This window comes from Chaetodon trifascialis, chromosome 2, assembly GCF_039877785.1.
Source record: "Chaetodon trifascialis isolate fChaTrf1 chromosome 2, fChaTrf1.hap1, whole genome shotgun sequence".
Taxonomy (NCBI): Eukaryota; Metazoa; Chordata; class Actinopteri; order Chaetodontiformes; family Chaetodontidae; genus Chaetodon; species Chaetodon trifascialis.
Window position 1 is genome coordinate 5214334 of NC_092057.1, and position 21265 is coordinate 5235598.

The following is a 21265-nucleotide window of genomic DNA, read 5'->3' on the forward strand; positions in this document are numbered from 1 at the left end:
GACAGCATTAACTGGCAGACGAACGCAAGCACAGCAGTCATTTAGTTAAAACAATACTACATTCATGTAAATCAAGGTCACAAATCAGATTCAGGTGACTAACTTTACTAGATTTTTACCAATCTTTGCATACTCTTAACCGAGGTGGTTTAAAGTCCAAGTGAAATTGAGAAAAAAATAAATAACCCCAAGGTGGAAATTCATATTTAATTCATAATGGTGCCCTGTAGTTGCGCATTAATTTGAGTGTATACCCTCAGCTATCCCTCTGTGTGGATGGAGACCTTGTGTGTGTGAAGCACTTTGAATTGCCTCTGTGTCTGAAATGTGCCGTATGAATAAAGCTGCCTTTCTTCGCCTTGCCTTTAGATACAGCCGATCAAATCTAGCATAAAGCAGAAACGTCGGTTGTATCGCGGGCAGAGCAGACGATCACGCTGAGCCAGACAGCAGCTACACGACACAAGAGCCAAAGACTTTCAACAACAGCTCGCATTAGCTTTCCTGCTACAGCCTCCCTCTTATCTCGCTCACAATAAAAACATGAGCGCTTTGGCATTTACTTTGCCAAACAAGGTCACATAATGCTGATTAAGTCTGTCACAGCCACATAAATCTCTGTATTTCACAGCACACTGGAGTTTTCAGATCTGTTGTCTGTGGTGAAAGTCTTTCACTGGCGTATCAGAAGTGACGGGTTTTACGTCGATTGGCAACGATTGGTTTGCCAGAGCTGAAGTAGGGAGCAACCATAGTAACCACCTCTGCAGTGCATTTCTACATTTCTATGTTAAAACGGCATTAATCCGATTTTTGGTCGAAACTCCACAACAGGTGGATCATCACACACATGTTTGAGATATTATAGAGTTGATGTGGTATTTGCACCCCCATCAGACGTGGAGCAGCACTAGCATTCATGTGGAGTCGTATGTTTGCCACCTGATGGTCTTCGTCCTGTCCTTATGACTGACTTGGTCTATAACCGCCTCCCCTTTGCTCACCTGCTAGTCGGTGTGTAGTTTGGTTCTGGGAAGTTAAAGTACAATGACTTCAGCGGAGCTCTTCTGCTGAAAACAGCTGCCTGCTGCAGCTGAAAATGACACAGTTAGAGTGGAGTGAGAACCAGAACAGTGAAGCTGTTTCCATGAAACTGCAACAACCAGCTGAAAGACGGTTAAACGCTCTCTGGAGCTGAGGACGAATGCACAGTTATAGCGTGGGTTCATCATTAGGAGCGAGCTCTTTCACATTACTCGTAGTCATTTGATCTTTCTTATGATTGTTCTTATGAAACATTGAATCGTGCAGCTTTAGTTAGTCAGGTGTGTCTTCCTCCTTCATAGGCTCATTATGGAATTAAATGACAAACAACCCGTTTTGTTGTACAGTATGGCCATGAGACTGGATTTAGATCTGCAGTTTCCATCTTAACAAACGTGGATTTCCTCATTATCAGTGGCCTTTATTAGGCCGAACATACACACTGACTGCATTTCCAACACCATAAAACATTGTTTAAATTAAACCTGCCTTTTCTTTTTGCTCTTGTTTGGCAATGTCACCTTATATAGCATATCAGCACCACTCACTGGTGATTTAAATTTCCAGCCACTGCAGCTGGCCAAAATATGAGATCTTTGTAAGCAATATGCATCTTTATGTGTGTGCAGGTACGACAGGAGTTATAGCACAGCTCTGCAGCCCAGTTGCCAGATAAAAGTACAGCTTCTTGTCAAGGCCTGTTTAGGATTCTTAAAATTTAAGTGCTGAAAGAATTGGCTGTATAAATATTTTGATGTCGCTGTTTATTACATTTCTGCTCGTCTTGTAATTCGGTGTTAAATTCCACATTTCAACGTATCGTTCCGTGTTATAGTCGTGCTTGTGAGTTATTGTCTCGGCGTCTGATGTCAGCATTGTTTTTGACATGCAAAGCAAATTGAGTTAGAGAGTTTTTATTAGGAGATGTGGTGTTGCTGAATAAAGCTTTATGTTTGACAGACTTATGGTCAGCTTTGTAAAGGTGCTTCCAGAGTTTTATGGCTCTTATTTTGGAGTGCAAGGGAAAGATTTCCACATCTTGCTTGGAGCATTACTATTTACACCAAGGACTAATTTGCAGCAGCCTTGCAAAGCCACCCTACATCTCATCATGAAAGCTGAGCTCACAAGGTTTACGCTTGCTTTGGTGAGGCTAGATTGTAGATCTTCGCTTCAAAGATTCCTGCTACATGTTTAACCCATTTATCAATGTTTGCATGACAGATAAACACACACCGGTTGCATGTTTTTAGTGGGTTTTTTTTATGGAGGATACCCCAGGTGAACACGGGGAGAACATGCAAACTCCACACAGAAAGGCCCCTTTCCTTGAGTAGCAGGCACCGAAGGCATGGTGGAAGACACACCCCCAGCGCCCCAGGTGGGAATCGAACCAGGGACCTTCTAGCTGTGAGGCGACAGCATTACCCCTGTCCACCATGCCACCTAAGTGGTAGGTCGTAGGTAGTGGTGGTAATTCATGGTAACGTCAAGAGTAGAATCTGATGCTCAAAGTCAAATCACCAATCACGATCTCTGATTTGAATATTGATGCAAATATTTCATTTGACACCAACGTCAAGCGGAGCTTTCACCGTCACTTTGCTGGAACGTGTTGACATGCAGGGGACTTCAGCGTGGAGGTGATGGTCTGAGTCAACACTGAGCTGTGGATTGATTGTACAGTCAGGGTGCTGTATGATTTATAGGGCCAAGTGCATATTGCCACGGTAACTCCCTCTGGGCAGCATGGAGCCATGGCACTGTTATACCTGGATATACTGTAGATTTAGAGCCGTACACACTGGATATTAGACTGCAAGAAAGTGCTCCATGATAATTAAGACTTTGAATTTTTAAGGTGTCTAAGTGTGAACAAGAATTGTGATTTCTCGCAAAGATTTTTTTAGAGCAATGCTTAAGTGTCTGTCTGCAACACAGGGTCCTACGAAACAACAATTCAGGAAGCGAGAGCAATTATTTGCTGGGCAGGTGCAGGTAAGCAGTTTCTCTCTTCCTCTTCATCAGTCTCTGAAACAATGTGGTTCATTATCTATGATGTGGTCTCTGCATCAGAGTAGGCGGATGCAGACAGCAGCATGACCAAAACACACAAATGGTAATGGCAGCATTGGCAGGAAACTCTCCATACAAAGTGTGTTTCATGGCAGTTCTGACAAGAATAAACAGGACAAACATTGTTATTCCAAGCTTGCTGAAGCACATGTAGCACCTTGGAATGCAACATAACGCATACTGAACGCACAGTGACATCCAGTTAGAGATGCACGTCCGATTGCTTCTGCTTAAACGGCGCTGTGCTTATAATAGACCATCTATTCCCTTCTGAGCCGATGCCACCAAACACAGGAGATGAGGAAGTAGTCAGCCACGGCCACGTCGCTCCAGAAATGGAAAGTTTTGCTCTAACAGAAGGGTCGGTGAATGTGGGAGATAGTAAAAGCTCCTCTGGTATCCAAAGTATGACTTGGGTTCACGGGAAGCTCATTAACACTGCAAATCCCCTTGATCTTTTCCAATTAACTGTCCCAGCCAGGACGATGTGAGACATGCAATTAACAAAGGCCAGTGGCTGACTCACCCCTCATCTCCCTGTTTCATTACCGGCAAGCCTTGGATGCGAGTCAAATTCAACAGCTGACATATGTGCTTTAACAATCTGAGGGCTGCGAGTTTGATGCATAGCAGGTCGTCTTTCTCTGTACTGTGATTACGGAGATGGCCTCCTGTTATTGGGAGAGACGGTTCAAGGTCTCGGCAAGAGGTAACGTGCATGAGTCATTAATGAAACGGGATGATCAGAGATGTGAGTGTGTCACTTCCATCACACACTTTGGATCTATACACTGCTCTACGCTGTGGTGGCTTGTAAGCATTTGATAAATGAGTGACGGTACCACAGCACGTCCACAGATTGATCATTACCTTTTCATGAGAGAGGAGTTCTGTGCACAGTTTCCTTGAACTGAGGTTATTACACAGCCTGAAAGGAAGAGCAGCCTGCAGGTTTACCTCTGACTGCAGGCAGGAGGCAGGACATGAACCACAGCATTCATATGGATGCAACGCGCTTTACAGATATTATTCATAAGATCACAAGAAGTCAGTAAAAAGCAAACAACCAGTGAAGCTTATTAATGGAGGACAATGCTAATAATAACATGCCTCATGTCAGCAGTTTTAAACAAACAATTAAACCGGTAGAATTCTGTTTACGAAGCCCCGCCCCTCTTAGTTACTGTTGCTAAGCTTGTCAAACTGAAGCGCTCTCCCGCTAACTGCTACCTGCGCAGCTTACAATGATTGAACGATGCACAATTTTATCGCTAATTTTTGGTCCTTGAGTTCAGACAGAGAGGGCTTCTTTTTTTAAAGGCGGCTAAAATGACGACCGCCACTATGAAATTTGACCAGCTGTGAGTGGCTAGCTGATTAAGCTAACATTAGCGCTGTGAAAACGTCATCTTCCGCTTGTTTTTAACGTGTCCAGAGACCTGTTTCAAAGCTCACTGCTTAACACACCGACAGACACACACACACAAACACACAAAAAACACATAAGACATCGTCCTTACATTCGGGAACCTTCAGTCCTTGGAATGCAGGAAGGAGGGGATGCGGAAAGCTGAGGAGGAAAGACGAGAATAATTGAATTCAAACTCCGCTGAGGGCAATGGCAGATTGTGAGGACATTAAAGTAACTGCACATTGAGAGAAGAGCAGCTGAGACCTTTAAATCTCATTTCTTTTTTCCTGCATTCTGAACTGGGCTGCGTCTCATATTGTCCTTTGAGCTGAGCTGATGCCATGCACTGAAGTCAACATAAAATAGGCCTAAAGCGTAATTAAACGTATCACCATGTTCACCAGAAATATAATTATAAATCCACACAGTTGACTATTTTGTTGAAAAGTTCCCAGTGTTTCAAAAACCCCACCAGTTTGGCACTGATGACATAATTAGTGGAGAAAAACACGACTTGATAGCGTTTCAGAGGATCTAAACGTCCCTTTGAGGATAAAATTTGCATGTCCTGTCAAGTGATCATGTTAGTGGGCATGCAGACTCTCTGGCTTCAAATGCGGAATTTGCCGCCCACCAGCATACAGTACACACACTAGCCAGCACTTAAAGCACAGTATGCACACACACACACACACACACACATGCCCATGCACACACAAGCCTGTACTAGCATACTTGCGAGGACATTTTATTGACTAACCATCCATCCACTGGATGATCTTATTTGGCCCTAGTCATGAACTCTAACCTCACCCTTTACTCTAAGTCTTAACCGTTGCTAATGTTTAAACCTAAGGGGATGGGATCGCTGCCCGCACAGGAGAAAAAAAAAATGTCTTGAAAGGAAAAAAAATAAAATTTCCTCTAAGATATGCAGCATGTCTGCTTTCTTTCACAACATGGGCGCATATCTGTCTTTCTGTGTGTCCCTCTATCTCGGTAGCTACTTGTTCTCTGTACCCGTGTGTGTGTGTGTGTGTGTGTGTGTGTGTGTGTGTGTGTGTGTGTGTGTGTGTGTGTGTGTGTGTGTGTGGGTGTCTGTGTGTGTGTCTACTACTGTATTTCTGTGCATGTGTGGGCTGCTGGAACCTGGTTTTAGTGATAGAGAGTGGATTCAAACTCTTTTGCGTGCACTGTCTGGGTAGCTGGGCTCAGATTTCTGGCACTGCAAACATCTTTGCATTTTCATTTGGTTCAAAAAGACGCTGACACAATATTTGTCATCACATTACATTTGCATTAATGTTCATTCTCTTAAGGGCATAGCAGCATCACGATGTGTGTACACTGAAAAGAAAAAAGGCTGTTTTTGCAGTATATGAACCCCTTTAAGACTCCCCCTCCTATTACAGTGACATAATAACAATACATTTCTATTTTTATGTTATTATACTATTATATCACTATTTGTTTAACCATGAATTAAATAAGCTTTATTTGCCACTGTGAAAATACCGTGTTGGGTGCACTACAAGCAATAAAATGGCTAGCATCACTTTGAATTAAGAGCATTTCTTCATAAAAACGCTCATCATGAGGCATTTTATATCAATGTTCAACACATTCTCTTTTGCATTGAAAAATTAAATATTCATCTGCTGATTACACTAAGTTCTCGACTTTGTTTGCTCACAGGTTGTGAATTGCTGGGAGCTAATTAGTGACATATTCTTTTCATTAGCTTTTGTAAGGTGTAACTTTTCACACCGGTTGCAGAAAAAGCACAGAACATATGCAGCTGTAAGCTGTGCCTCAGGGATCTGCAGAGTGCAGGATATCAAACTGAAACGATCTGAGACCTGACTCCCTCCTCAGCCAATCCAAATAACATCATGACATGATGAGACTACCAGTCCTCCTTAAGCGAATATGAAAAAGCTGTTTGGCATCAATTACATCTTATTTATTTAGTGTGCGTCTTTATTTCTGGGCTCACCATGAAATACTCACCGTAGATCATATGAGATGCAGCAACTGGACAAAAACATTGAAAACAGCAAATGTAAAAGGACTTGAAGTAATTAAATCCCGATCACAAAGTCAGCTACGCAGGTATGTCATTTTAAGACGAAAAGTCAATTAGCATTATGGGTCAGCTTTAAAAGAGGTCTGACAGTTGGCACTTTTATGTGACTTTGCAAAGCAACATGAAGCAGCTAATGGAGCTCTAAAGTGCTCAGAGTTGGTGCCCAAATTGCCGCACATCAATTACAAGAACTACAAAAGTTTTTAAAGCAGCATGGGTCTCAGTTATCAAATGACGTCCTGCAATGGCAAAGAATGGCTGTCGTTACATGTGAAGGTTCACAGGCTGGCAGAGATGAGCGCAACACATGACACCATTACATCAGTTCATTTCAGCTTTGCAGAGCCAGATTTGGGTTACTTTTCCAAAAACTGACATGTTGATGTTTAGCAGGTGTAATGTTTACCATGTGCATCGTCTTTGTTTTGTTGTTTTAGCATGCTAACATGCTAAAAGTATTTGGTCATAAACCAAAGTACTGGACAAGTAGAAATTTTTACCTGGTGATGGTACGAGATGAAAAGTTGAGATGACAATTCACCCAAACCGTCCAGTAGCTGTGTTACATTATGTCACTCCAAACCACGAATGTGACAGAAGAAAAGATCATTAACGGATTCATCCTTTTGCAACCAGAAATGTCCAACGTGCCAATCAATGCAGTAAAAGTTATTTAACTGGATGAGAGAAAACATGACCTGCTGGTAACTCTGGATGAAAAGCACCACAAATGTCAACCTCATGGTGGTGCTAGAGGAACGGCAGAGGATGCCAAAGTCAGTAGGATTCATCCTCTGAGGACTGTGAATGTGCATATTTTAAAGGTAATCAGTTTGGAGAGACAGATCAACGCTGTGATCCCAAAGCCATGGCGCCACCGTGGCGAAGAAATGAATCATAACTGAGATGAGTGTGTTTGGAATTAGATCAAAGCAGAAATGGAGGATCTCATGCTGATACTTAACTTGGTATATTGGACATAACACGATATGAAAACGTCAGCGAAGGACCATCCACCATAAATAACGTCGATGAATCACTTTTTTACGACACAACAAAATAAACTTCCTATAATTACAAAAGTCACTTTGATGAATGAATAAATGATAACAGCTAGTCTCAGTCTCCTTTAAGTTTTACACTACTGTGGGCTGTGCAGCCGGAAAACTCTTATTAACCTAAGTGCCATTCATTAACATCACATTATTCATATGCATTTCTATATTGGACTCCCTGCATTTCCAATCCTGCAACAATTACGCTGTTATCAAGGATTAAGGGATCCTATATTTAGGAGCAGTAACAAAGATAAGCAATTATTTTCAGGATTGAACAAATTCAAATTAGAGTCACTCAAGCAAGCTTCTCTCCTAATGACCATATAATTCTGTTTTATCAGACTGGCAGCAAAATACTTGCGTTAGCGTACTTTGAGAGAGGCAGCTTGATCATGTTGATGGCTGCTAAATGATAAAGTGATAAAACACTGCATTTGTTTACAGTCTGTCATACAATCTACAGGTACTGTATGTCTCAGGGTTCTTTGTCAAGGCCATAGCACAAATACAACATCATAAACTGGCATTAAACACAAAACATCTCATTTCTCTTCCAGGATGTTGACTGAGCAGGGCTCTGGGTACTGGGTCGCCTCCCTGTGCTATGTTTAAGATGAACTGGGGTGTTGCCATAACAGCGCTGAGAGGCATGGCCAGTGAGTTCCCTCTTCCTGAAATAGCCTGCAAAATTGTTTAAACAGATAACTGGAAATCTGGCTCGTGGCCAGGAGCGTGCCCCAGTGCCTCATGGGATATTAATGGCAGCCCTAGCTGAGGCAGGTCTGCAGTGAGGGAACAGATCCTAGAACCAGCACGGCACATCTCCCTTAATCGGTGCTTTAATGTTAGCCGTGCCTCTGCTAATTGGCTTCATTTCAATCTGAGGATGTCTCCATTTGCTATTGAATTAGAGCAGTGAGGGGCTGCTGTGAGGCATGTTGTAGGAATACATGTTTCTGAGCTGAAACCGCACTTAGATTAGATCTCCTTCCCACACTGCGTTTGCCCGTAACCACAAATTCGTACAATTCATGCAGGAGGTGTTCCATAATGGCTTTTAATACAGAAGTGACCACTCTGCTGTGCCTTTCCTCGCTAAACTCTCCATCTCCGCTTCACTTTTCCTGCGTCCTGGCTGGCGAGGCTGCTGGTAGATAAATATCAGCTCCTTTGGCAGCGGCCTCCGTGAACATTTCCCCAGTGAGCCCATGGGCCCCTTGATGAAAGCCATCCGTCACTGCTGTGGGATGACCTGTCTGCACTGACCACCACACACCTCCGCCCTGACCACTAGACTGTGAAGGGGATGTCTCCATGAGCACCCTCACACACCACCAAATCATGATTTAATGCCTTTAATTTACACTGTCTCGAGGGCTTATCAAAAGGTTAGCTGAGGAGCACTGAGACAAGTTTATAAAGGCCTTGCTGGGACACTGCTGCACTGGACTCAGGGTGTACTGTAACACTGGATGCTGGAGCACCGATGCCATTTGTAAGAGATACAAAATTTTGATTGCTGCTATAAGTTCCCATTTAGCGCCGCAGCCACGGCGCATTTTGGCAAGCAGAGCATGTTTTCCTGTCGTTGTATCCCGAGGGACAAGACAAGAGAGACTAATGTGACGCTGAGTGAGATTAATGTGTGGTAAATGGAACATGTGCTGGGATGACAGGGTAAATGAGGAATGATGCCTCTACAGGAGATGGAGAGTGACAGGCCCAACACAACACAGAGCGGGGGAAAACCAATCTCTTCTACAGCAAAGGGTCTTTTAAGTCTGTCATTGCTGCTCCTGTGCCCAAAAAATCCAACCCTGAATGATTACAGACCTGTTGCCTTAACATCTGTTCTACTGTTTGAGCACCTGCTCTGCAGTCCCCTGTCCAGCGTTGCCCTTGAGCCTTATCAGTCTGCATACAGGTCCATCGATGATGTGGTGCCGTTAGGTTTGCACTCGGCTCTTCGAGAGGCACCTGCTACTAATGCTGTTTGTTGATGACAGCGCCGCATTTAATACAATTCTACCATCCAGCCCGTCCGATGAACTTCAACTGGGGGGGCAAAAAGTCTCTGTCACTGGATCTCTCCAAGATTAACAACACTGGTGGCCCTCAGGAATGTGTTTTGTCTGCACTGTAACACACATTCCCCACTCCCCATCCATTAAGATGTTTAAGTTTGCTGATGATACCACACTGGCAGGACTAATCTCGAACAACAAAGCTTATAGAAACGAGGTTCCATCCGTGGTGGACTGGTGTGCAGCCAAGTCTGGAGTCGAATGTCTCCAACACAAAAGAAGTACTGGTGGACTTCTGTAGGCGCCACAGTGTCCGTCAACTTCTGGTTGTAACTGATATTCAACAGGTTCAACAGTGCCAATGAGGGCACAGCAAAGACTGTTCTTTTTAAGACAGCTGAAAAACTCGTCCATATCACAGGAAGGCATGCTTCAATTACCCTGCACTGCGATCGAGAGCATCCTCACCTTTGGAATAACCGTGCGGTGTGGAAACTCGGGACAAGACAGGAAACGCCTGGACAAAAGAGTACGCACGGCATCGGTGATCACAGGCCAGGAGCTCCGTCCTCGGCTGAGATCTACGCCATGACGCCACAGAACAGGGGCCACAATATTCTTCGAGATGTCTCCCACCCTGCTAACCATCTTTTTAACTTCCTCCCTTCTTTATCCGCAACAGCACCTACCCCGAGGCTGTTCGTGCTCTTATCTGTTCAATCATTAATGTGTTGCTATTGTTCCTGTCTGTCACAGGGAATGTATACAGTGGTATAGCTGTTGTGGTTCTGATTGCTTCCCCGTGGGAGCATTTTTAATTATTATTATTCTTATTACAGCTACTGAAATGGGAAATGGGATGCACCTGAGTGGCGTTCTTGCTGATTCCGGTTTGTGTGAGCCTACCAAACCAAATCCTTATCAACTGTGTTAAAATGGCAGTAAGGTGTTGAAATCTTGAATATTCCCACAAATATTCCTCCCAGATATTTGGAGAACGTTCAACATGGAACTGCTGACAGCCGATGGAGGCGAAATCAGCGCTGAAAGAATTTGATGCAATTTGCTGTAATTTCTTTTTAATCACAGAAGCCACATAGCAATGGTCTGATTGAAAGTGACGCAAGCCTTGGTGGGCCAGCAGAGTGCAAAACAAACCCCGAGCAGGTTTTATCTGTTGTGGGCCATCAGGACCAATTTATGACTGTCATCATCATCACTTCAAGTAATGTCATTGGAGGGCATATGGAACAGTAAATCCTGTTCCCAGGTTCCTCGTTACTGTAAATGTTCCTCCTACACAGGCAATCAAAGGGATAATTCATGTAGCAATATGCTCCTGTAGGTCAGGATGGGAACATGGAAGAAGAGGAGGTTTTAATGAAGGTTTAAGATGTAAAAATGTAAACCGGGAAGGCAGTTTTGGTTTTGTTTGCTCGAGCTTTGAAGCATCAACCTCTGAGGATTCTGCCTCCAAAACTAACTTAAGAAGTCAACGCTAACATGTGTTTAAAGGATACAAACTATTTCTTTGGTAGAAAAATGTGTCAATGTTTGCTGAAAACACTTTGAGCTTTCATCTCCATCCTTTTTAATGGGACACAAACAGACACCTCAGAGAACCTGGACAAATGAATCCAAAACTACCCGCACGGCTAGATACAGCTAGAGGCAGCGTGCACAGTACATGGGGTCTTGAGGGACTCTAATAAAACCTAACCTGTTTCTACAGATCTATACTGTATTTGCATGTTGAAATATGAGGAAAGGCACAGAAAATGTGACTGACTGTGATAGCTGATGTAGATCTCGGAGCTGCGAGGGTATAATACTGCCGCTGCCAGCTGTGCAAACTGTTAATATAGGTTAATTTATACATTTACTCCCCACGGTTCTCCTCTACTGTGCATATTTAAAAACCTCATTTACTGTGGGTCTTTAAAGTCTCCATTAATGCCGAATAAACGCCTAATTTTTAAACTATTTATCAAACTGCAAAATTCTAACAAAATAAACACATAAGATACCACCGTGCTCTCACTTTTAGCTTTGCTACAGTTACATTATTCAAAATGTTATTATCTTTATGGCATGCAGACGTTCTCTTCTGGTCATTTTGGGTAAACGGACCCTATGACAAGCCCATTACAATACAATACGAGTCATGCTCTTGGATTAGACAAAGACCACCACTTCTGACAGAGCGGTGGCTTTATGTGAGGAGTCTGTCACTCACACTCCACCAAACTCACTCCACACAAATCACAGACAGTGGTTCCCTGCTGGGAGGACTTTGGGCGCAGCTCTGTGAATCATGTTTGTTAATGGACACCAGTTGTGCAGTTTCTCCCCTCAGAGTTTCCTCCTTCTCTAATCCACAGTGGCAAAGCATAGCGCAAGTAGATGGACAGCTTCTACCAAAGGAGGAAGTCTCGTCTCCTTGTTAAACTTTTTCACATTGAGTTTTCCTTAATGTATGAAAGACTCCTTCAGAGCACAACAACAGACGTTCGATATCAGCATCGACACCCATACCAAGCCCTCTGTGGATTTCACCTACCCGGCAATCACCATAAAAGTACCACTTTCATCCTCTCCCGTCTGCTAAGTCTGCCGGTTCAGAGTTAGTACAGTTAAAGGAATGAAAGGGTAAAATGTTTTTCAAAGGGCTCCTCATGCTTTGTTCTTCACTGCACACATTTAACCAGTGTCTGATCAAACAAGCCCAGCAGACAGTTCTAGGCCTTTAAGCAAATACTTAATAATAATAAAAAAATAATAATAGCGGCAGTAGAGATGCCAGGGTTTGCCAATTTTCTGTTCGTCAGATAACATTATTTTAGCAAAAGCGTGTTGCTCAGTTCACATGCACAGTGCCCACTTCAATGAAAGGAGGTATATTGAAAAGGGGAGGAGGATTTATGAGTGATCATCAAATGTCATACAGTACAAAACTGAAAGATTTCTTCTTTTCTGTGGTGGTAAAGTAACTGCTTTTTATAATTAGCTCATTTTGGATTAGCAAATTATCGCGAAAGACAAGATAGATAACATGTCTGGATGGTAAAAATGAAGATTCATCCATCAGCTGGTTAGCTTAGCTTAGCTTAGCATAAACACTGAAAAGAGGAGAAACAGCTAGCCTATCACATGTTAATCTGTGACTTTTACAGGCAGGTAGAAGTTGCTACCAGGCTAGTTTACAGTCTTTATGCTAAGCTAAGCTAACCAGCTGCTGGCTGTTGCTTCATTTTCATTGATATGCTTATATCTGCAAGAAAAAGATTTCTTTTTTTTTTTAACACTGAACAGATGATAAAAAGTAGAGTTTGACAAACCAGTTTTAACTGGTAACTGACAACATAGTAACTGAGAAGGCTCCACTGGTGAAGACCTTGAGGCCTTGTGCTGAAAGCACTAGAAGAAAATAGTAAGTGGACCTTGAATTGGGATTGTTTGGTCAACCTTTGATAATATTTGTAATATTAAGAGACTCCAGTGGGCAGGAAACGCAGTAAAGCAGATTTTTTAAAGATACAGCGCAAACAGAGACACTGTTGTGATGTGGTCAGCTAATGAAGGGTCTTATAGCCGAACCGCTGCCCTTTATTTCGCATGAAACACCAAAACAAGCAGCTACAGCCCTGCCAAGTGCAGCATTGTTCTGTGTTTGGGGGAAATGTGTTTACTCATTACAGATAACCCAATTCAATCGTGTTTGATATTCATACTGTCAGAACACACATATGTTCCTAATTTATCCTCCACATCACAGTTTTATTTCGTTTGCTTCAAAAGCAAACAGACGCACACGAGCTGGCTTTTGTTACTTTGTACTGGAGGATTTTCCTTTTGCTTTGTCTTAATTCTAATCTTAAAAATAAACGAAATTCCTCCGAGATGCTGCAAGCACATCTGCAGCCCTCCACGCGCACAGAGATAATGAGGTTGCTAAAGAAGAAGAAAATAAAAAAAAAAAGAGAGAAAAGTTAGTTTGTTCGAGGAGATTCCTCTCAGGCAGTCGAGGCTGGTGTGTGTATATATAGCAGAGCAGCCTCGATTGTGTAAGGGGGTGTGCATGCTGATGGCCATCGATCGAAACAGAAGGTGTTGTCTGGCACTTCAGGCCATTCACACAGTCTCCTGGCTTTGAGTGCACAGTTATATTAACAACTTTGCCAGTTTGTAATTAATGTGAATCTGCTGTTGAGCTTAATGTGCCCTGTTCTTCGGTTATGCAGCCATTTTGACATGTTGTAGAAATATTCTCTGCAGAAGACAAAAGGACCTCGTGACGGACAGGAATCTCGTGCAATTAAGATTTCTACCTGTTAAAAGGCCTGAAATGAAGCCTTTTCCTGGAGGTTTCACTGTAATCACAGGAGTCCGTTTCCAGACGCCGTAACTGTAATTGATCGTGCTCATCCACCTGTGTATGGCATCTCTCCATGGTGGAGGATGATAGTGAAAGGATTATTATATTATTCACGGCTGATTGATTAATCGCTTCTCAAACAAAAATACCAAATATCTGCTGCCCCCCTCCCCTCAGATGTGAGGATTTGCAGCTTTTCTTTGCTTTTTATCAAATGAACTGAGCACCTTTGTGTTTGGTACTCTTGGTCGGACAAAACAAGCAATCTGAATTCTTTTCTTTCTACCTTTTATGCAGAAAATGACTGATTACTGAGTAAAACCATCAGCAGTATTATTCACAATACGAGCGGTAGTTGCAGCCTGGTTCATAACACGGCGAGCGAGCGATTTCTTGGCGCAGCTCTTTCACGTTCGACAAAAAAACTAGTTTCACTCTCTGCTGTCAGAGGAAATTTAAATCCACTCACGGCTGCTTTCAGCGAAATCATTTTGTCTGATATCAGGAAACGTATGATCGTCTAAATTATTGCATGTGTTCAGTCTGCAGTTTGGAGGGCCGGTGTGGTATTACTTCTTCGCCTTTTCTCCGTGTTCTTTCTCTCTCACAATCAGTTGCCGGAGACTCGTGTTCACAACCTGAAAAGTTTCAAAGTCTTGTAACAACTTTAACCCTTCCCCATTGGCAAAAGCGAGGCTGTGAGGAAAATGATCATCAAAGCCAGACAAATTTACACCTTAGCAAAGTATCATGAGTCCTGCAATTTCACACAGACCCAGTTTTCCTCCACAGCAACACCAGGAAAACAGCCAAGTTTGCCACTTTCCAGATGGAGGCTAGGCTTTTGAATAATGACTAGCTCTAAAAGTTGCATTTGAATGTCTGCGCCACAGTGTTTACAAAAGTGCTGATCTCCACGCCGGTGCTGGAGCGCGTCGGTGCACACCGCACATACAGCGCTGTCTCACGCATCAATCTCAAGCACGTTTACATTTCAGCGTGGATGTCTCGCATCATTTCGGCGTGACAATTACTGGAACTACTTCCATCACCCTCAGCTAATTGAATATTCTTGACTTCTCAAAGCGTCGCGGTGTCAAATCTCCGGTGATGCCTGTAGATACGGACTGTAGGTGGACAGGAGAAAAATGCAGGACGGAATTTATTTTTTCCACAAGCTTGTTTACACGGCTCTAAGACGAGTCCTCCTTCCCTTCATTTTATCAAGGCATTCCTCTTCTTCCAGTCACTGCTCACACACACACACACACACACACACACACACACACTCTCACACACACGCACACACACACACTGCACGTCTCTCTATGTAGCGGCTTCTTCCTCAAATAGAAAATGTGCACTAAAACATGACAGCTCTGGCGGCTAGTCTCCGAGAGCAGCCCCACTCTCTCTGGCCTAGATTCTTTCAAATCCGCTCTGGAAGTGCCTTCGTCCTCAGCTGCACTGCCAGCCCGCCAGAGAGTGAGTGAGCGAGCCATCTGGCTGCACAGCACATCAAATCCCAATCTGTGTTAATTTGAGTGTTAAGGGCCATTGTTTATTTTTGAGAAAAAAAGAAGAAGAAGAGGAAGGAGGGGGGAAAGCCTCACTCACAGGACTAATAAACCCTTTTGTAGTTAATTCTGAGCAAAGTTTGTACCAAAGTTTTTGCAGACGTGCTGCGTGCCAGGCGCGCCGCGGGTCACTGCTGAAAATTAGATGTTTCTAACCTGGCAAACTGAAGATTTAATATGGCTACGAGACAATAGCTCTTCACGGATTCTGCAAAAAAATGAAGCGGATGCATAAATGGAACATTTTTATAAATAAAACAGAATACTATGTAGGCCAGTAGTCACGCTGTGCAGATAAAAGTAATTGTGCTGCGTTTGTTTCTACCACCTGGTGAAAACATTTGGACCGCCAAAGGCTTCCATTGGTGTTCTTGGTTTTTCATTCAAATCCCCATCACCTGTCTCCATCACAGCTACTCTGGAAACGCTCTGAGCTTAGAAATGAAGCTGTAATAGCTATAAGAAATATAAATATGCAGCCAGATCGCTGCTGACAGTCCTTACATGCACACATGCTGCATTTGATACATAAAAACAGAGTTCAGCTCTATTCCAGAGCTAAATTACCTCCAAACTTCCTCTTGATTTAACTGGAGCTACAGAAGTAGATGAAGCCATATCTTTTTCTTTGTCCCTTTACCCCCCCACCCTCCCTTCCTCTCCCTCTCTCTCTCACACACACACACACACGCCACCCACCCTGACACATGGTGTGTTATGCAATGGGTGATGCCTAATTACCACTGACATCGCGGAGACTGTTCACTGTGAAATTAATCATGACACAGGCGTCAGCTTTTGATATTTTTCGCCAAGTGCTCTTGAGTTCGTACCAGCCGATGTAATTAATAAACCAAATGCACACAAATGCTGATTAGACGCTGACACTAACGTCTTAATAATAACCAGCCACCTTAAAACAAATGCCAGGTGCCTTGCAGCAGAGATAAGAAGAGGGAAGTAAATGCAGTGGAAACCTGATTCTTTTCTGTCAGCACGAGCTCGTTAAAGCTTTGGACTTTGACGAGCTGTGAGCTTGCATAGACGGAAAATAATAAATGTGCGTACAAATGTTTCTACTGTATATACAAATCTCCACCAGCTGTGTGTCCGCAGTAGCTTGCAGGAGGCTTCAGTGCTATTTATAAATCCTAGCATTGTACTGGAAAGCGCTTACAGTACATCCAGTCATGCATAACATAAACAGTTGCTTTTCAGTTAGCAGAAAACCTCGCTGTTACTTTATTATTACAAATAGATGAAGTGAGACTCCAGAAATGCAGCCCACCCGTATCTGGCATAATTAATGTGACGCGCAGCTCATCAGTGCACAAACCTCTACACGAGCCGCTTGCTCATTTCTAGAAGTTTTTTTTTTTTTTTTTTTTTTTTTTAATGCCTCAGTGGCAAATGATCACAAGCCAAACAGTTTGGGACAAATTGATCTGACACCTCGCTTTCTGTCGGAATCAGATTCAGATATTGTTTACCTCTCGTAAAGCCATATTTTTCTTCCATCACGCAGCCGTGATTAGCTTTGATCTTCCAAAGGCTTCAAAGTGTAATGCATCAGACTTGTTCATTTGGAAAACACAAAGAAAACTTGTTTCCCCTTTTGAGACGTGTTTTTTTTTTTGGAACTATGAATAGCGTCAGGGTTCCTGTATTTTTTAATTGGTACAGAAGAGTCTTATGCTTTCCTTGCAAAGAGTACTATTACACTATTTTAGGAGCGTATGATCTCTGCATATCCTCTCAGGCCACTTCAACATTTACAGGACGGCTTCAGCTCCTCCCAGGCTGAGGGGGGGTCAGTGAGTGCACCTGGAGCACAGACAAGGACGACTGAGAAAGAGAATAATGAACAGAGGCTATTTTCTTTTTCTATTCAAACATTTCCTCCTTTACTTAGCCAATGTATTTTTTCAGGCGTTTTGCCTTTATTTTGATAGCAAACAGCAGCAAGATAACAGGAAATGAGGGTAGAGAGGACACACAAAGAAGGTCCCCAGCTTAAACCACGAGTCCGCCAGGACGCCCCCCCTTTTTCTTATGATTGATTTCTTTGTATTTCCTTTTTTGATATCATATCATAGCACTGTTTCTACGGGTAAAGGTCATTTATTAGTGATTATTATCATTTTGTTAATTGTGATTATTCTTCTTTCTACTGACGGTGAGTTATTTGCGACACCAAATATATTCTACTTGCCCTGAAAGTGAAGGAAGCAGAGACCCAAGAAGAAACTTCTGACAGGTCCAGATAATCATGTAAACACGTTTATCAGCCTGTCTGACCAAAGGTCACATGGAAAAAGTAGGAGAAAAAAAAGGAGTTGGAAAGTAGGCCTGAATGTGTTTTCACATATTATCAGCAGATATGTGCAAACCCTGTAAACACACACACACAAGTCACCAGAGACCCACTATTATACACTACAGTTGTTTCCATATGCAGAAGCCAGACGCTTAAAACTAGATCAAAGCTTCAGATGGGATTCATATTGCTTCACTGTCTACAGTATAGCTGTTAAAAAAAGATGATTTTATCTCCTGGTGAGCTGCATGCACGAACACGCCGATGTGTGCGCTGTATGTGACAGACAGAGGAGCAGAAGGTAACCTTTATAAATGACACACAAACAGCTAGACAGTGGCGAAAGGTGGCTTTTCTAATCCTCTCCCCTCCTGTTGTCTGGTCTCCCTTCTCTACTGTATCACTACATTTCATCCCGGGCAGAGTGACACATTGCTTGGCTGTTTCTCTGGCTACCGTTCTGACGCTCTGCTCGTCTCTGGGCTTCACCTGCCTCCCTCCTTCAGCTCAAGTCGGCAGAAATGCGGGATACTTGAAGAAAAGGAATTGTCTGTGTATCAGCAGAGAGGAGAAGCGTTTTGATCCTTCCCTTAAAGCCACTTTAATGAATGTTTTGTATAAACAATGGATCAAATGACTGTGTGTAATGTCACAGTGGCCCCTTGCAGTGACAAACCCACAGAGAATTATCACTCACTTCTGCACTTCCCCTCACTTCTACAAAGTGTTTTACTGTTTCGGCGCTCTCATAAACATTATTTCCAGCTACTGGAAACAGCAACGGCGGAGCAGCTACAACCAGCCCAGCATCAAACTGCACACAAACAACTAGCCAGTGAACACGGTGGAGCATTTAGCAGCTAACGAGCCATATACTGCGGGCTATTACTGTCATTTTACAGCTGGTGGAGACCACAGCGGAGCTAAAAGGAGCGGTTATTGGACATAAATACGACTCCGATGGATACGAATGTTCCTCTGTGTCAGCTTGATGTGAAAATAGGCCACTGTTTGTTGACATGTGATCATGTTGGTGCTGTGTTTACAGCTTGTTGCACCGCCCCGAAGTAAAAGAATCGACTGATGCAGCGGAAAGTTACAAATGCACAATGTGAAAATACTTAATTACAAGCAAAGATGACATGTTCAAAATTTAACTAGAACATAAATATCAGCACGATGAACTTAAATACAGTGGTGGAAAGTGCATTCAGTAATATAATATAACACTGACAGGTGCCATTTTGCTGTTAATGTGATGCATTAATCAAAAAGCAACTTTGGGCTGGAAAACAAAGCCAATGCCAAAATGCCAAAAACTGCAGTTCCTCAAATGGCTCCAAAAGCGAGTCACTTCCCAGAGACGCCGTATTAAAATTCCCAACTTTACAGCTGAAATAAACGTGTTTACATAATGACAGGCACAGTCACTTTGAAAGTGAGCTAGCCGCTAGGCTTCATCAACCAGGCTTCACTCGGCCCACCTCGGATCCACCCACACTCCATCTCATTGGCCGTTTTTGGAGTTTGGCGGCCTCAGGCACCGCCAACGTGGCAACAACTGGAACCACTGTGACTGAGCTTCACAATGGCTCTTCAGGAACCAATGGGTGACATCATGGAGACTACATCCATGTTTTATAGCCCACTGCATTAATGTGGAGCTGATCTAGGATTTTTCTAAATCATGGCCATAAAGGGGCCACATTTTACACAGAGGGGCCAAGTATATGTCCAGATTTCCTTACTCAGTAAGATGTACATTTCACCAGTCATACCTTGTTTGCCAGTGGCTCTATAACTTTGAGCAAAGACACACATTATTGAATGTATTTTGCAAACGGAGCCTTGTTCAAGCACACTATGTACCTCAAAAAAGCAGAGAAAATAAAAAGTCTTTACAGTTTTCATATAGTCCGGGAAAAATGAGCTTAAAATGGCTATCGAGGGTATACCAATGTAAACTGATCACTGTTATTGAACCGTTTGGAGTGCATGCATGGTATTGGCCTCTTTTGAATAGTAACTCTCTGATCTTTTGTCCCCAACAGTCTGAATCACTGTAAGTGCTACTGGCATTGAGTAATAGAAGTTTGAATACACTGAAGTACAAGAGTTTTTTTTCCCAACTAAATCTTTTTTTGCAAATAGATAAATGGAAAACACAATGGGACCACAGCATGAAGCTTTACCTTGTAAAAACTGATAACAATACCACAGAAACTGATGTTTTCTCTAATGGGATATCTAGATGTCCCCTAAAACAAGGAAATTTACTATATTTATGTACATAAAAATCTATATTTATATTCAGGAAATCTAAATTTTGTCCATCTATATACATATTTAAGGTATCTATACCTATATCTTAGTTATATATCTTTATATTGAAGCCATTTACTATGTTTAGTACTTCAAACTTTGTGTAATAGCACTGAAATTCTTGATTTTAGATGACTGAGCAGTAAATAAACCAGGTCTTCTGTTCAATTTTGACTGTTATTGGCTCCTCTGGTTGCTAGGCTTCATATAGCAGATCGTGATTGGTCCAGTGAGTTGTCATTTGAAAGGTGAGACACCACAAAGTAATTGGAGCCAAGATGGCGCTCTTCCGTATACATTTCCGGAAGTTGTAACTGGAAAACTACAAAACACAAGTGGGAGATGAGCATATTGCTAATTTGAAAGGAGAAAACATCTTTCTGTGGATTATTATCATGTTTTTGGACTAAATAGTTTTACTGCAGTGGCTCGTCTGGATCTTTATTTACGTTACCAGATCGGTTTTGTCAGAGGTTTATTGATCAGTGGGATGAGTTGCCTTAATGCTACATCAGTGTTAAAAACGGTTGCTAGTTTGTCTGCTCTTGGCATTTATTATGCCTCCTGTTCTGATTGTATCTCGAAGTTTGCATTAATTGACTCACAAGAATCGTAACTTTCTCACAGTGTATAATATGAATTTACACGTAAACGCAGTGTTTGTCAGTAAACCGGAAGCAAAATAAACAGCAAGAAATGATCCTGTCGCCCGCAGATGGGCCGTCGGGACGCTTATAACTAACTAACCATGTAGTAGTAGTTGTAGTAAATTTTGACACAGCAGCAAGTAAAAGTTCTTTTAACAAGAACTAATGCGGGGAATCGTAACTTACCGCGCGAAGCGTTGTGCGCCATTGCTCCCTCAGCTTTCAGAGCAGTCTCATGCTGCGTTCATGGCACATCGGAATTACCAACACCGAAATGCGATCAAAGCGAAGCTGCATTCAAGTAGTAAACATGTGAATCTTTCCGAAT

General features: G+C 42.6%; 1 protein-coding gene across 1 annotated transcript in view; it reads left to right on the forward strand.

Annotated features, from left to right (window-relative positions):
• prmt9 (protein arginine methyltransferase 9) overlaps positions 1-21265 on the forward strand; it is a 176799-nt gene that overhangs the window by 17536 nt on the left and 137998 nt on the right. The gene's annotated exons all lie outside the window — the stretch shown is intronic.